The sequence below is a fragment of the Phyllostomus discolor genome, chromosome 11 (assembly GCF_004126475.2).
Source record: "Phyllostomus discolor isolate MPI-MPIP mPhyDis1 chromosome 11, mPhyDis1.pri.v3, whole genome shotgun sequence".
NCBI lineage: Eukaryota > Metazoa > Chordata > Mammalia > Chiroptera > Phyllostomidae > Phyllostomus > Phyllostomus discolor.
This window is the reverse complement of record NC_040913.2, coordinates 94683919-94700544: the sequence shown is the minus strand read 5'-3', so window position 1 is coordinate 94700544 and position 16626 is coordinate 94683919. Positions and strand designations below refer to the sequence as shown.

General features: G+C 68.1%; 1 protein-coding gene across 1 annotated transcript in view; it reads left to right on the top strand.

The window, feature by feature from the left end:
• The first annotated feature begins 11743 nt into the window (after positions 1-11743).
• Positions 11744-16626, top strand: part of MYOM2 (myomesin 2) — a 42882-nt gene continuing 37999 nt past the window's right edge. The window contains 1 exon segment of the mRNA XM_028526896.2: positions 11744-11812. The gene's annotated coding sequence lies outside the window, so the exon portion shown is untranslated.

The following is a 16626-nucleotide window of genomic DNA, read 5'->3' as shown; positions in this document are numbered from 1 at the left end:
CTCAAGGGTGGGGGGGAGGCGCTGCCAGCCAGGGTCCACCCGCCCACCCGTGATGAGGACGCTGATGAGGCCCGAGGGTCCTTCCGGCGACAGCTGCTGAGTCACGGGGACTCGGAGTCCTTCTGAGGGGCAGAGGGTCATGCCTCGGCCCGCCCCTCCCTGTCCCCGCCCCCCTGTCCTGCAGGGGTGCCCTTCAGGCCCCGACACCCAGCGCCCCTGCGTGCCCACGCTCAGCCTCCCACCCACGGGCCGTGAGGTGTGTTGAGCCACACATTCCTTGTCCCAGTTTGCACTCAGCAAGAGCAGGGGCCCCGGTGTTCCCGTGAAGTCATAAAGGTTCTTCGCACACTCACTTGTTTTCCTCTGAAACCCTTCTTCATTCACGGCAGGGGCGGGTGGGGGAGGGGGTGTCCCTAAGAGAACGCTCTTAGGCCAGGTGGAGGTGGGAGCTCAGCGGCCTGAACTGGCTGCTTCCCATAGTTCGTCCACAGCGTTTCCTGGCGAACGTGTGATTAAGTCTGAACGTTCCCGTGGCCTCAGCGCTCCTCTCTGCCGAGTTTGGGGGTTTTCACGGTCAGTCGGAGTGCGGCCCCGGCCTCGGGTCCTTGGGCGCAGCTGTCAGGGCGCAGAGCGCGGGAGCTGGTGAGGCCAGCGAGGTGTCTCCCGCTGGGGTCGGGGCCCCGCATGGGAGTGGGAGGAGCGCACCTCACCTGCGCGGGCGTTCCTGTGTTCCGGGGGCACCGCGGTGTGGACTCTCCGGGCACACTGACTGGTGTTTGTGGGGAGGAGTTCGCGGTGCCCGATTGTTTAGAGGCCCCCTTCCTTCCGCTCCGTGAAGATCTGGGCCTCGTCCCGTCCCCCGTGTCCCCAGGTTCTCGGCCCGTGGCTGGGCCACGACAGGCGCCCACGGGGTTGCGGGCAGCGACTCCCCAAGGCCCGGCCGGAATCGACGGAGAAGCACCCGCGGAGGGGGCGGAGGGGGCGGAGGGAGCATCGTCGCGGAGAAGGTTCCAGACGGCCCGCAGCAGCGCCGCTCACACGCCCTCTGGTTCCTCTCCAACGCCCGCTCTCGGGACACCGCAGACGGGCACAGGAGCAGGTAGAGCGCCCCGCTCCCGGGCGCGGGCCTGGCTTTTCGCAGAGCGTTTGCCCCGACCCCAGCTGTCTCTCGCACACCCAATCCGGGCTTTCATTTCCCTGCCCCCGCTCTCCCGACCCCGTGTGTCCACCGTCCCCAGGGTCACAGGCCGGCCGTTCTGCAGCACCTGACCCCGCGCAGGCGCGTCCGCGAGGAGCGCAGAGGGCGGACGCGCCCCGGCGCGCGGTGAGAGTTCAGGGCGCCCCGGCGCTGTGACGTCCTCACAGGCCCCGCTTCGCCGGGACTGGGCGGGTCCCCGGAGCGGGCCGTCCGGTCGCACCGGCTCTGTGGTCGGCCGGCGGTGTTTGCAGACCGCCCCCCCTCCCCCCGCCCCGCTCTGCCCGGAGGATCGCGGCGCCGCGTTTCCTGCGCAGCGGTTTCCATTCCGCGGGGAGACGTGATCGCGTTGTACCGTAAACACAATCACAGGGGTGGAAACTTTCCAGGCCGTAAATCTGGAAAACGTTAACTGTTCTCCAAAGCGCAAACCCTCAGGGCCTGATGGGAAACGCTGCATGTTTTACGGTACCCGGCGTGGAAGTGCCCAGTACGTGGGGAGAGAAGCCTGGCCTGAGTCCGTTCGGTGGATGCGGTGGGGCGGGAAGTCGGCCACACCCCGTGAAGGAGGCGTTTTGACGGCGGGTGGCCCTGGGCTGGGCCGTGAACCCGCGGCCAGGGGCACCGACTCAGCAGCCCAGGCTCCTTGTCTGCTGGGCGGTCGCCACCCACGGGCAGTGTCCCCGTGCAAACGCGTGCCCAGCCCCCTTCCGGGCCGCAGGAAGCCCACTCTGCAGGTACGGCAGCCCCGAGGCTTGAGTGTGTGGGGGGGGCAGACGGGGGAGGCCCCCTGCCCTGACCCTCCGGCCTGCCCTCCCAGCCGCCTCCTCTCACCTTGGTGGCTCCTGTGTGAAATGCGGTGGGAGGGTGGTCACTGAGACCAGAGAAGCGCAGCCCAGACCCGGACCAGGGCGGGAGGGCTCAGCAGGGCCAGGCGCCTGCCATGCAGGGCGGCTGAGCATCCCCGGGGTGCAGACCAGACACAAGGCCCTTTGCTCCGGAACCGAGAACCCAAGTCCCCCCCTTCTCCACCTGCCCCGTCAACACGCGTGCACATGTGATGTTCTGCACAGAATTTAACATTCAATGTCTCACGAGTCAGCGTGACTGACTTTGTCAGACCTCGGGGACAGAGGCTGCAGCCAACCTCCTCCTGGGGCGGAGGCCCAGCTCGCCCCGGGTGACTGCTGCCTCCTCTCCGTCTGTCCGTCCGTCCCTCTGTCCCTCTGTCCCCACGGGGCTGGCTCACGTGGAGGACCAGTGTCCGTGGGTGTCACACGGGGGGCGCAGGTGGGCGGAGCTGTCAGGTGTCTGGTGTTTGCCCTTCTCATCGTCCCTGCCCCGTGGGGGGGTGTCATGTGTTCCCCGTGTGCGGGCTGCGGGCGGCCGGCTCTGCTGTGTGTGTGTGTGTGTGTGTGGGTGCTGCGCCTGCAGCGTCCCCTCCCACCTGACGGAGCCGCCGTCCCGCCCAGTGACCTGCCGCCCAGGTAAACGGGCAAGCTGCCGCCTCGCCTGCTAGTGAGATTCAAATCCAACCCCCCCCCCCCTTTTGTGTGCAAACGGACGGGCATCTCCCCTGTGCACCGGAGCACACTTCCTTCTGCGGCCGCAGCACAGCCTGGAGACCAGAGCTGGAGCAGCCGCGCTGCGATCGGGCCCCTGGGCGCCACCCGGAGAGGAGTGTGGACTGCACCCAGAGTCCGGGCCCCGGAGGGGGGCTGCCCGGGCAGCCTGGCCTCAGCGCCGCGAGGTTGAAAACGCCGTTTCCCTGGGAACTACGGGGTCAAGAGTTAGGTTCCTCTTTCAGTCGAGTCCCTGCCTGACAGCGGTTGCTATTTGCACGTGTTTACTCTGAAAAATGTGACTCTGAGTCCAGCGGGGACTGGGTTTGACCCCCAGACGGTCAGGGCCGCCTCTGCGGCCCTGAGCTCAGCTTCTGGGGTCGTCTGGGAGCCGGGCTGTGTGGGGGGGGGCCTTTGCGGGACACCGCCCCCTCCCCTGGCGGAAAGGGGCCTGCCGAAGAGCCAGGGGCTGGGTGGGGGGCGGCTGGGAGGGAGGCGGGGGTCATCCCCCGAGGGGCAGCCCCGCCCTGGGAGCGTTCTCACCGGGGTCCCAAGCCCCGGAGCAAACCCCGCCCTCCAGCGGCCGAGGGGGGTGGGGGGAGGCGGTGCTGGCCCCGCTCACAGCGCCCAGCGTTTCCCCTGCGGCCGGCTCCCCCTTTCCCCGGGTTCGGTCCCCGCTTCCCACCGGGCAGGACTCCGACAGCCGATCGCACTGAGCTGCCGGCCGGGCTCTGCGTCCAAGACGCGTCCCTCCCCTCTGGCTCCGCAGACGCGGAGGCACAGAAAGGACAAGTGTCCGTTGTCCTCCTGCGTGTCTGACAGTGACCGTGGGAATGAGCCGGGACACACAAAGGCCCTTTCTCTCCGCTGACCCCGCGCCCCGGGGCTGCATTCCTCCCCGTTGCCCTGGCTCCCCCGGGCGGGCGTCCAGGGCGCGGCCGGGAAACGCACAGCGACCTCTGCTGCCCGGAGCGGGCGTTGCAGCGCAGAGAGAACGTTCCCTTCCCGACTCCCACACTGCTGACCGAGGTCACGGGCCCCTTCACCGAGCTCCTCGCGGAAACAAGGCGCCTCTGAGCGCTTTCCGGGAGCTCGCAAGTCGCTCTCCGTCCCGGGCCCCCAGGAATGGACCCCCCCTCCCCCCGTCACTCTGTCTCCTTACCGAGCATTCCTTCATCACGGTTCGAATGCCCCGGCACTTGGGGTACACGCATGAGAGAATCGGGGGGTGACATGAGAGTGTGGGTCTGAGAAGTGTCCGCTTCTGACTGTCTAGGGGGCGGGGTGGGGGGCAGCGAGGGGCAGAGCCAGCCCAGGAGGGCGGCCGCGAGGCCCGGGTGCAGAGCTGAGTCTGGGTCCCCAGGGGCAGGTCACAAAACCAGCCGTCACCGGGGCGGATACACGGAGCAGCACAGGGCAGCCCCGAGCCGTGGGGGGGGGGGGGGCCCAGGCAGGCAGGCTGGCCCTGCAAGTGGCGGGAGCGCAGGGACCGGCCCCTCCCCGGCCGGGACTGCTGGGCGGTGAGACGCAGGCCAGGTGCTCCCCCTCGTGAATGCCACCCGAAGGCTCCATGGGAGGCCGTGCACCCACGCGCCTACCCACTTTTCAAGAGAGTGTGCCGGGGGGGGGGGGGGGGCTCTTGTTTGTTCCCTCCCGTTCAGGTCAAGTTCAGACGCCCCCGAGTCCCAGTGCAGCCCTGCATTTTGGGCCTGGAGACCAGCTGTGTCCCAGGGGGGCCAGGGGTCTGACTTCCGCTCCCCCAGATCCCCCGGGACCCCAACCACACACCCGTCCTGGCCCGCTGTGCGGCCTGTGCGGGGCGTGCCCCACACCGCCACCTGCTGGGGACAGGACACATTGCACGCCCCGGAGACTGGAGGAGGGAGAAGTCCCAGTTTCCCTTCGGGGCTTTGCTGCCCCTGGGAGGTGGTCAGGGCCGCAGGCTGGACTCACTCAGACCCTTTCACCGCGTTTGACTTCGCCCTCGATGCGCGTGCACGCGGGAAGCGCCTGCTGTTCGAAGAACTGAGCCGCGTTTGTGTTTCCGGGGGGGGGGGGGTGTGGCGGGCCGTGACGCGGGCACATGCCCCGGTGACACACGCCTGTGCCCTCGAGGTCACGCAGGCGGGCGCCGTTCCCGCGAGCCTGCTGGCCTGTGTTCTGGGTCACTGCGGCGGCCGACCAGGGTGGCTCCGGTGACCCAGAGCAGGGGGCTCAGCCCCTGGAAAACCCCAGCCCGGCCCGGGGATGAAGGACAGTGAGAGAAGTCCCGTCTGGCATTTGCAGCCTAGAAGTGATCCGCCTGAGAGGGAGCAGCGTCATCCCCCCCCCCCCCACAGGTCCCTGTGTCCCCGCCCTGCTCCGTCCCACCCCCTGCCCCCGCCAGTGCAGGGCACCTGCCGTGGGTGGCCCCTCCTGTGAACGACCTTGGAGCCCGGTTCCTGGGACCCGGCGGGGCTGGACTTGGTGCTGTGGACGCTGACCGGCTGCAGCCCGGAGCAGCACCCGCAGGGCGTGGGTGTGTGACAGGGCGGGTGCCTCGGGGCCAGGTTCGGCCAGGTCCCTTCGGTGCGTCCCCCAGGGCTCCTTTCCCGGCCTTGCCTGCACCCGGCAGTCCCACGGTCAGGAATGCGGGTAAAGATTTACCAGAAACGGCTAACTCCCAGCAGAGGGCCCAGCCCCCTCACCCCCCAGCTGACGGTCAGTCTGCACTGAGCCAGCACTGATTTCTGAAAAGTTTCCAACCAGGGTTAAAAGTGAGGAAGTGAGTGCTCTGGCGCATTTCTGTGGCCGCCTGACTTCCTGCGGGAAACGTTGAGGCTGTTCCTCAACTTGCTACAGAGTTGCTGTGTCTGTCTGTTACCGACGTATAGGAACTTTGTAGGCAAATGTCACATATTAGCAAATACATCTGTATAGTTTATACTGCACTTCCTGTCTCAGTTTGGAATGTTGTAGAAGCATTTTCCTCTAAAAAACTTCCCTTTGCACGTGTGAACTCATACCTACCCATTGTTTTCTGCCACGAGGGCCTCGTTGGTTTGTAGATTTATTTTGAGAGGCCCAGTGTGTGGGGGGAGGGCCGCAGACCGCACCCGGCTTCCCCCGCCACCCTGGGCTGGGGGTGGGGGAGCAGGACACCCAGCTGGAGCGAATGCATCTGCTGTGGGGCCTGAGCTCTGCTCCTTCACACAACAAGCTTCCGTGTCCTGGCGCCATGGGCCCTGGGGTTGGAATGCCTCACTGTCCAAGGAGGAGCCAGGAGGCGCCAGGTGACAGGGAAGCCCAGGACGGGAGGGGCACCGCTCCTCGGGCGGGGCGGGGCCCAAGGACCAGGTGAGCCTGCCCGGTGCCCCTTGCCCATGACCTGGGTTTTTGTGCCCACATCGGCTCCCGCCCCAGACTCCTCCCATGTGTCCTCTGCCGGCGGACAGCAGGCTGCTCCTGGAACTGCAAACTTTTTGCACCTCCCCCAGAGCCAGGGAGTCTCCGCCCCCTGTGTTTGGGTCCCCCGCAGCCGCGGCCCGCAGGCTCTCCGTGTGGAGGGCCGGGCAGCGAACGCTGCGGGTCAGGGCCCCCGCGGCTCCTGCTCACTGACGCCTTTTGTTTCCGCTTGGTTTCGTGTTCACAGCCGCTGAGAGTGCCAGTGCTGCCCGTCTCCAGGGCCGGCCTGGGCCCCGGGGCGCTCGCTCCTCTGTGTGCGCCGGGCGGGCCCCCTCGGTCCTCTGCGGCGGGTCCCTCCCGTCCTGCAGGAGGTGAGACCCCGCGAGTGGGCGGGGGCGGGGGCCTCGCTAGCTGCCAAGAACGTCTCTGTTCGCCCGATTAAACGCTGTTCCCATGGAGCCCGCGCACACGCACGGGCACAGGGCTGGCCTCCTGCGCCCCGTTCCTGTTCTCTGTGGTTTTTGGAGGTGGCCTTTCCCGCGGGGCCTCTCCCAGTCGCGCCGGCTCCGTTACAGGACATGCTCTCTGGAGTTCCGGGCGGCAGGTGCTTCCCTGCAGTGTGCATGGGGCTCGTTCTAGAAGCTTCTGTCGTCCTGAAACTCTCTGCCCTGCGGGTGACCCCTGCGGAGGCTGTGAAGGGAGGTTCAGATTCCCTTGGGGTTTGGTCCCTGTGGCTTCTCCCCGATTGGTTCAGGGTGGAGCCTTCCTCTGTCCAGCGTGGACGCTGGTCACATGCTGGAACCCGTGCACCCCCATTTCTCAGCAGCTCTGGGGCGCTGCGTCGTCTCCTCACACTTCGCCTCTGGCTGCTGCTCTCTGACAGTGTGTGCTAGACGGTCTCACGCTGCTTTCACAGCCCTCACACTTCCTCTCCGTATGTGCAGCGTGTCTGTCTCTGGATGATCTATTCCGACGCATACTCCGGTTCTTCCAGCTGTGCCTGCAGTTACATTCATCCGCTGTGTCTTTGTCTTTGCTTATGTAATTTTTGTTTCTAGAAGCTCTCTTTAGTTACTTTTAAAATCTTGGTAAATCCTTTCTGTGGTTTTGTATTATCTCAAGTATTGCCAGAACTGTCTTTTACCATGTCACATTTTAACATGTTTTGCATTCTGTTAAAGCTTGGTGGAGGTGTGGCTCACACATGAGGCAGCCCTCCTACCGAACGCCTGCCGCCCCTGGTTTCAGTGTATTCACAGGGCCGTGCGGCCACCACGCAGTCTGAGAAACCTCCGTCGCCCCCCAAAGAACCCCGAGCCCGTTCGCAGCCACTCCCCCACTGAACGCACCTGCACACGAACACCTGGACGGGTGTGTGAGCAAACCTCTGGGCACACAGGCCCCACACCAGTGCACACCCATGCAGACACACGCAGACGCACGTGCACCCACCCACACAGAGGCCCACGCCTGCAGACTTTTGAAAACTCGTGTTGATGTCAGCGTTGTTACAAGTAACCAAACCGCCTTCACCCCTCTTGGGTCTTTTCACCCTGCGTCTGGGGCGATACAGTTACTCTCACTGGGCTGAGCTGGAGCCAAGTTCGGATTGATGCAGTCTTTGCCAGAGTTGCAAAAGGTTATGGGTAGCGCAGTTAGTTAAAATTGTTTGTAGTGTTTACTGCCTCCTGTAAAATGCTTTCGAGTATCTTCTCCAAGCTGTTTTTAGCAGAAGATTTTCCCCCTTTCGGGGGAGGAAGCCGGCTCTGCGTGTCCCGTGCGCCCTCTGGTGGCAGGAAGCTGAACGCTCGCTTCGGGAAGAGCCAGAAGCCTGAAGGTCAACCGCGGAGGTTCCGGGGTCGTGTCCCTGCGACCTCCGACGGACCCCCGGAGTCTAGGGGTGGAAACGGGCCTCATCACTGAGGACGTCGTGGCTGTATGGACCGCACGGGCTCTTGCTGTCGTGGGGCGGCATTCAGAAGGCCCGTGTGACTCAGGGACCGCCGTGTCCCAAAGGGCCGGGGCGCGAGGTCGGGAAACCGCGTGTGGGAGCAGGACCGGCTCCGGGTGCAGGGCGGATGGAGGAGGGGCCTACGGGACCGGGGGAGGGGGGACGGGAGGGGTCCGTTGACATGGAAACCGATCTGTGCCTCACGCTCCCCGTCAAGCTGGCCAGCGGGGGCCGCGGGGGCCTCGCGGGCGCGGCCTGCCTCTCAGTGCTGTGCGGGTCCACGCGGCTTCGTGGCGTCCGGGCCTCGAGGTCCAGTCCGGTTGCCCGAGGGTCGGCAGGCGCACTCGAACGGGCAGCGGGCCAGGACGCCGGGTCAGCGCCCCTGGGGGCGGGTTGCTGCAGGACCTCCAGGAGGGGGCGCTCTCCGTGCCCCGTCCGGCGGCTTGGACCGGATTTGGAGGCGCCCAGGCGCCTGAGAAAGGATGGGGAGTGGGCTGACCCCCCTCCAAACCCGAGGGGGTGTGGAGAGCTCGCCTGTCTGCGGTGAAGGGTGAGTGTGTTCTTGGCCTTGGGCTAACCCTGCGAAGAAAAAAAGCACCTTCCCCTGTATTGTGGGGCTGGCTGAGGAGCCGTGGCTCCTGGCTGCACTTGGGGGAGGGGACGCAGTCCCCGAGTGACGGGCGGGTGTGCCAGGAAGACTGGGAGAGCGAGCCAGCGCACTCTGGGTCTCGGGGGAACCGGGGCCACGTCAGCTGCTCAGACGCCAGTCGCTGGCAGAGCGAGTCCCTGGTCCCAGGTCTGGCCCCGAACCCTGCCCCCCACCCTGCCTGCTCTCGGGAAGGAGGGTGCCACACACCTGTGACTAGAGTCTCGAGCGAGGCCACACGGATTCGGAGCCTGTTTCCGACCCCGGTGTGCGCAGGGAGGGCGTGACCCCGGAGCCCTGTGTGATGCGCCCGGCCAGGAGCAGCAGCTCAGCAGACTGGGCCCCGAGGACGCTGCCCGGGACTCCCCCTGCTGCGGCCGCCCGACCCCCAGTGGGGTTTGGGCTGAGTCACGTGCTGGACTGGATGCCAGCCTTCACCCTGACCTTGACCTTGGCCAGGCTGCGAACTCCCCCTGGGGAAACCAGCCCCTCTCTGGAGGGGAAATCAGGAGGCCTGAAGGGAAGACTCTGAAGGTGAGTTGGTCCAAACCCACTGCACCGTGGACCCGTGTCACCCTGGCCGATCGGCTCCCCACTTTGGGCCTCAGTCGGCCGGGTGTCCTCTGGGCTGGTGTCCCGGCCGGATCTGAGAGGCCTGCAGGGACTGGCCCTCGGCCTATCTCTGCCTCCCCAGCACGCCCACCCTCTCCTGGGACAGGGTGCTCTGCCAGTTGCCTGCCCCCCACCATCTGTGTCTCATTCCAGCCGCTCACTGTTCTCTGGAGCACATGGCCCGTGGCCTCGGCCGTAATCTTTGGGCCTTTCAGCACCGTCACAACGGAATCCTGTTGGCACGGCCGGCCTGGGCTCTGGTTCCTGCGTCCTGGGTCTGACCCGGAGTGTTAATGCCCTGTCCCGGTGCCCGGCCTCCCAGAGGGGAAATTGCAGCGTGTGGGGACTCCGACGAGGACCCTCTGACCCAGCGCTCACCTCACAACCGGGGCCGCCCAGGCCCAGGGTGGCCGGCGGAGGGGACCGTGCCGGGGTCACGCCGCCCCAGCCTAACAGACGTGAGACGGGCCGTTGCCAGCGTCCTTAAACTGCAGCTCTGGGCCGGGGCGGGAGGAAGCTCCCGGGGCCTTGGCGAGGCTGCTTAGTGACACCGCAGGGACAGGCTGTCAGGTGATGGGGGCCACATCTGCACCCAGAAACGAGGACGGAGCCAGCCCCTGCCTGGCCCAGAGGAGCCCCCCACTTCTGAGTAAGCCCCTGTCCCCGTGGCCTCGGCACGTCGCTCCCCACCCCCACCGTGTCGGTGAGTCCTCGGAGGTCGTGCCAAGCACGCACCGGCCATCTGCAGGGCCCGGAGCGGCCGCGGCTGCCAGGTCTCCCAGGACGGGCCGGGGTTTTCAAAACACGGAAAAACTCCGGGCTCCGTTACAGACATGCCGAGTCACCTTGTCACCCTGGCGTCCGGGGAGGACCGCAGCGTGGCCACTGCCCAGTTTCCAGCCCCCGTTGCAGGAGGCCCTCTCGCTCACCTGTCGGCCGCGTGCCTGCCGGGCGCACGCGCTGCTGGGAGCCTCTGCGGGGGGGCGGGGGGGGGGCAGCGCCCCCGGGGCTGCGTGAGCGGCCGACAGCGAGGCTCCGGGGTTGGTCCGTGAGACGGGTGGGCCGGACGCTCCCCGGGTCGGGGTGGGGGCTGCGTGCTGCTGGTCTTCCACTCACGGTGTAAGTGGCTTCAGGGGTGGGGGTGACCGACCAGAGTGGCACTTACTTGGAGAGGATGTGGCCCAGGAGGGGAGAGGGGGGTCCCCGCCTGGACTGGGAGTTGCCGAGAGAAGGCCGGGGTTGCGGGTGTCCGGGAGGAGGAAGGGTCAGGGTCCCTGGGGCCCGAGGGAGGTGACCGCTCAATCACAGCGTGGGGGCCAGCGGGCAGAGACCGGGTGGGGAGCAGCGGGGAGAGCCCGGACGTCGTGTCTGACCGGCTGCTTGCCCCTCAGCAGGGGGGCCGCGGCGGCAGGAGAGAAGCCCAGCTTGGCCCGGGCGTCTGCCCCCCCCCCACCATGGGCCCCCCATGGGGTGTGATGTCGTCGGGGGTCCAGGGGACACAGATGAGGGGAGTGGTTGAACAGGCCGGGTGGCAGCTTGAGCAGGGAGCAGGTGCCTTGCGGCTGTCGGGGGTGCCCTGGTGGGGTCAGCAGGGGGTGTGCGGGGCTGAAGGGACGTGTGGACGCGGGAGCTGCCCCCCCGTCCAGCATCGGCCTGGGAAGGAGTGGCGTCGGCTCGTGGCCTGGACCTGGGGGCTCTCTGCCGTGGCACCGAGCCTCGTGGGTCGTCCCGTCAGCCTCCCGGGGCCCCTTGTGGCTGCCCGGGAGGCACCGGGGCCTGGGCCACTGCTGCGTCCCCTGTCACCCCCCCCCACCCCCCCGCCTGGTTGCGTGGGTGCGGAGAGGGCTCCCTGGGTTCTCCGGGGGGTTAGTCTGTGGCGGCAACGATAGAGGTGCTTTGCCGACGAGGCAGGGGCCCCCTGATAGGCAGGCCCGTCTCTTGGACTCCACCCCGGGGTGAAGCCGAGCCCCAGCCAAGTCACTTCTGAGATTGAGGCGAGCTCGGGAGAACGGGCCCGGAGGCCCCCAGCCCGGCGCTGCGCCGCCGCGGGAGACCGCTGGCCGGGCCCCTGCAGGTGCGCGGCGGCCTGCTGCCTGCACAGGTGGGAGGTGCGTCTGACAACTCAGGTCTGCACGCTCTCGGGAGTGGACTGCCCTCGCCCGGCCCCCTCCCCGGGTCCCCGCAGGGGTGCCACCGTCTGCTGGGGGGGAGAGAGGAGCAGGCCATGACGGTCCCTTCTCCGTGTGACTTTCTCCGGCGGCAGCGGGGCCAGTCCCGCCCCGACGGGCTGGGATGCACGGCGTGGGCGTCCGCCTGGGCCGGAGCCACCGGTCTATATATAGCAGCCCCGAGGCCTTAAATGGGGCGGCCGGGCTCTGCCAGAGACCGGGCTCTGCCTTCCTCCCGCAGCCGGGCGAGCCGGGGCGCTGCCTCCCTCCCTCCACCGCGGTCCCGTCCTCTCGGTGAGTGACCCCCTCTCGGCCCCTGGCTGATGCCAGGCTCCGGGGGTGGGGAGGCCCCCGGGCACAGGCAGGCTGCGCCCGGGCTGCACCGGTTTCAGCCTGAAGAAGCCAACCTGTGCAGGACAAACCCGGGTCACCAGACCCGAGGTCTGCGTGTCTGTGGTCCCCATCACGGGGGGGGGCTTCGTGCTTGTGCTGCCCCGCACCCCTCCCTCGCAGCCAGCGCGGCCGGGGAACCCGACGGTGGGCTCTCCCCGCTGGTCCCCGGTCTGTGACGGGCGCCTGAGGTTTCTGTGAGTCTCGGACGGACAGGAGTGTAGGCGTGCGAAGCTGTGAACTGAGGCTGGATACTTTCCTAAGAGAGCGAGGCCCTGGGGTCACCTGTGGTAGCCCTGGAGCGGGGGGCGGGGGTGTAGAGGAGAGGACGGCGCTGCTGGCCATGTGTCCAAGTCCCCCCCGCCCAAGAGGTCGGTCCTGCGGCTGTTTCCTGCGGACCGGCAGCCACCCAGTCAGGCCCCCCCCCGACTGCTGGCTCCCCGGCTCCCCCCGCCCCCGGAGGTGGGGTCCCCCGCGCTGGATGGTGGGGCTGGGGGCGGCTTCCCGTCCCTCCCCCTGGTCTCAGGCTCCTTCCTGCTGGGCGGGAGCCGGGCACCGAGGAGCAGGGCGGCCCAGAGGCCTTCGGGCCTCCAGCCTGCGCTGCCTTCGAGGGGACGCCCCTGCAGCTGAGGTCGAGCGGGGGGGGGGGGGGGGCGCCCCCCCCCCCCAGGGCTGCTTCCGCAGAGACCAGGAGACGCTGTCTGTGTGCGGTGGGGGGGGGGAGGGGGACTTAGAGAAGGAACTGCCGCTGTGACTGTTGATCTGGTCTTAATTCCCTCGGTGGGGGAAGCCAGCTGGTTGCTGGAACCCTCTCCCGTCTGGGAAGCCGCCATCCCCTTCCTTGTCTGAGTTGATCCCTTTAAGCCTCAGTGAGTGGGGCCCTCAGGAGCCAGGCGGCGGCTCTGTGGCCGCGCGGAGCTGGAGCCCAGACAGCCTGGGCCGCTGCCGGCCTGGCCTGGCCCTGGGCCCTGAGGGTGACAGGGGGAGGGGGGGGGCGGGGGGGGTTGGGGGGGAGGAGGAGGTGGGGGAGGGCCTGTGAGGGAGCGGCCAGAAACCGGACCGCAGGCTGTCCCGGACTTGGCACGGGCGACGGTTTTTAAGTCCCACCTTGTGCTCCTGGTCTTGTCTTTTGGGGGCTGCTGAGGGGTTTGGGGAATCCTCAGGGGCGAGCGGTTCCCACCGTGAGGTGAGCGAGCCCCGGGGAGCCCTGTCCCAGGGGAGCCCTGTTCCCGGGGGCTGGGGGCCGGGGCCTGCCTCCTGGGGACGGCCCCTGCAGGCCGCTCACCCATCCCCCCCGTTCCCCTGGAGCAGCTTTGGTTCGGCGGGTGTGTGGACTGAGAAGCCCTTCGGCCGCGGCTGCTCCGGTGTCTTTGTTGGGTCGGAGCGAGTGCGCGGTGGCCGAGGGGCATGGGAGCCCTTGTCAGTGCCAGGAAGACGGGCTCCCGTCCTGCGTCCTGGGAGGGATCAGGCCCGAGCTGGTGGCAGGCACTCTGTGCCGGGATGTGAGGACAGGCCACCCGCCCCCCCCCCCCCCCCCCCCGCTGCTGCCCTAAACCCCAAGGTGTTGAGGGGCAGAGGGAGGAGGGGTCAGGGTGAGCAGACTGGGTGCCCGGGGCAGGGGGGCGAGAGGCAGGGACTGGGCAGGTGGGTTTCCTCCAGCCGGGACGGAATGAGCCTGTTCACTGTCAGATCATCGGGGGAACTCGGGTGCAGTTTGCCGGAAACAAACAAAAACAGCCTGGGACGGTGGGGTGTCGCCTCCGACGTCTCCCACAGGCTCAGTGGGACCCACACCCAGCTGCAGGAGCTGACTCACCGGGAGCCCCGATTCTCGGTGGGGCGGGCGGGGGTGGGGGCTGGAGCTGGGTGGACGGCCACCTGGCCGCTGACTCCCCCCCCCCCGCCCCCGTTCTCAGGGGGACTGGCGCCCAGCGCTGCAGGTGCGGGAAGGCTGCCCACCTTGTGCTGCCGTGTGTGAGTGCGGGGGGAGGAGACTCATTGGGGGGCGGCTGTCCCGGGGGACGTGGACGTCAGGGGTTCTGGCTGCCGCTGGCCCGTCGCTCCCTTTCTCTCCGGCGTCATCCGGAGCTCAGCGAGCTGGCCGGGTCTCCCCGTGGCCCCTCCTGGTGGCCTTCTGACCCCAGGGCTTTCCGGAGAGCTCGCCCGTCACCCCTCCTGGGCGCCGGGGACAGCCGGCAGCCCTGATACGAGCGGTCCTCCCAGGAGCGGGGCCTAGGAGAGGGCGTGTGGCTGCCCGTCCTGCCGCAGTGACGGGTCCAGGTGGGGGTTGGAAGTCGGCGCGGGCCGGTGGCGTCGAGGACGCATCCGCACGGGGACACGGGAGCTGCTGCCGTCCGGGTGAGGGCGCCCTGAGGGGCCCCATCCTCGGGGTGCCGTGGTTCCGGGGCCCAGGCTGGGCCGGACCAGGGCACGCACCCCACGTGTCAGCGGAGTGACAGATGGGCAGAGATGAGCCCCGAGCCCCGGCTGTGGGCGGCTCTGGGCACGGTGTTCCGTGAGTGGGCTGCGGATGGCAGGTGGGGGCACAGGGTCATGGGGGACACAGCTCAGGCAGTCTGGAGGCGGGGCGGAGGCCCCGAGTCCGGCTCCAGGCCCTGATTGCCGCAGGGACCCCTCCTCTCAGTGGTGCCGGGATGTCCTGGCCACGCAGCTGTGCGCCAGGTTCAGCCCATCCTGGGCAAAGTGTGCCCAGGGCGCTGGACAGGACTCCGGGTTGTAGGCAGGGACAGCGGGCCGCTGGGGGGGCCGCCGGCTGTGAGCAGTGCCGGCCTCTCCCCCAGAGCCGCAGCCCGGGTCCCCGAAGGTGTGGACCACCCCCCACGGGGGGCCTGGCGGCGTTGCACCCCAGCTCGGAAGTTTCATGGTTGCACAGCACCCTCCCCGGTCCCCTCGGCCAGTTTTGGATTCTTCCAAACCCTCACGGATTTGAGGGTTCCGTGAACCAGGTGAGGGGACCCAACCACCGATGGGGGCGGGGGGGGGTGCTGCATTTCTGCGGCGGCCGCCCCTCCCCCCGTGAGCGCAGGTGCGACGGCGGAAGCCCAGAGAGGGAACCGGCCTGGAGGGGCGCAGTGTGTCCCCCCCCCCGCCCCCGCCGGGGTCTGACGTCAGGTCCCTGAGCCCCGCCCGCACGGCGTGGACGGTCCCAGCTGGGCGTGGCGTGCCCTCAGTCCCTGGAGAAGGCCCTGGGATCCCCCTCCCAGGCCGGTGGGACCCTAAAAAGCGGCCGAGATGCTTTTCCAGATGCTCGGAGAGTCGACCGCAGAGCAGCAAGGGGCCGCGGAGCACGTGCTGGCTCGACGGAGGTCAGAGGGAGGTGGGGAGGAGTGCCGCAGCCAGCTGGTCCTGGCCCATCAGGTGTCAGAGCTCTTGACCTTGACCTTGGCACTGGCTGCTCCACTGCACGCCGTATTCTGTGCTATATTTATGATCAGCCCTGCGCCAGCACCGTGCAGAATGCGCCGGGCCCCTCCGTGGGGGTGGGGGTGGGGTGGGGGTGGTGGCCGGCCGGTGGTTGTTGGGAGGAAATACCGAGATGAGCTAGCCGGGGGCAGGGGGGCAAATAGAGGCCTGGTGGTCTCTGGGGCCCAGCCCTCCCCTCCCCAGCCATCCTGCCCCTGCCCCTGCCCTGGTGCACGGGGGCCCGGACCCTCCCCACGGCCTGTCTGAGCTCTGCAACCCTGTGGCTCTGGGGTCTTGTGGCCCAGAGCAGACTGACCCCGAGGAGCTGGCTGGGAGCCCGAGGCGTGTCTGGGGAGGTTTTCTGACCCCGGAGTTCTGTGCCCTGGGGGGCGGGAGGTGGGAGACGGCCCCTCCCAGAGCAGTGCCGGCTGCTCATCTCCGCCCTGCCCTGGGGGGTGGGTTGCATGCCCCGGGGGTGGGTCGCAGGGCCCTGCTGTAAATCGGGGCAGGTCATTGCAACTGAAACACAGGTGGCAAGGACGGAGCTCAGATTCGGAGGCGTCCTTTCACTTTTTATTTGAGAAATCCACAGTCTCAGAGACGCGGGAACACGCCCTTCTCGGGGACGGCCCACGGCCCAGGGAGCGGGCACTTTGCCTAGTTCGGGGGGAGCGGGTGCAGCGGCAGGCGGCACATCTTAACACCCGCACTGCTGTCAACTCCGAGGTCCCCTCCTGGATGGAGCCCGGCTCCCTCTCCCGTGGGGAGAATTTAACCACGTCCTGCTCACTCCCCCCACCCCGTCCCCCCACCCCGTCCCCCGCTCCCCGCCCACCCCAACCGAGCGGGCTGCCGGTGGCCGGCCCCTTTCCTGAGGCCCCCTTGGGGGCAGGGGTGACGCTGAGCTCTCGGGCGGACACGGAAAGTGGTCACACGTGGTCGGTCCCTTCAGAGGGGTCTCTCCTCAGGCCACCTGGACCGTCGGAACCCCTGCCCCCTGCGTGTGTTTGGGGGTGCCCTGCCTCGCACCCCCTCCTCCGCCTGTCCGCAGGGGACCCTCCGAGGTCTCCCGAGTGCTTCTACCTCCCCACTCTCGTGGTCGAAGTGTGTGTCCACGTCGCTAATCTGTGCTCCGATTATTTTTGTCCTCGCCCCCGACCCTGCCTGGGACGCACCCGGTGTTCTATAAACACGTGCTGGGCTCCCGGCTGTGGGAAGCGTGGGGGAGCCCGGCCGTCGAGTTGTGGGGAAGCGACTAAAAAACGGAACTGGCCCCGGGGAGCCCAGCCGTCCCC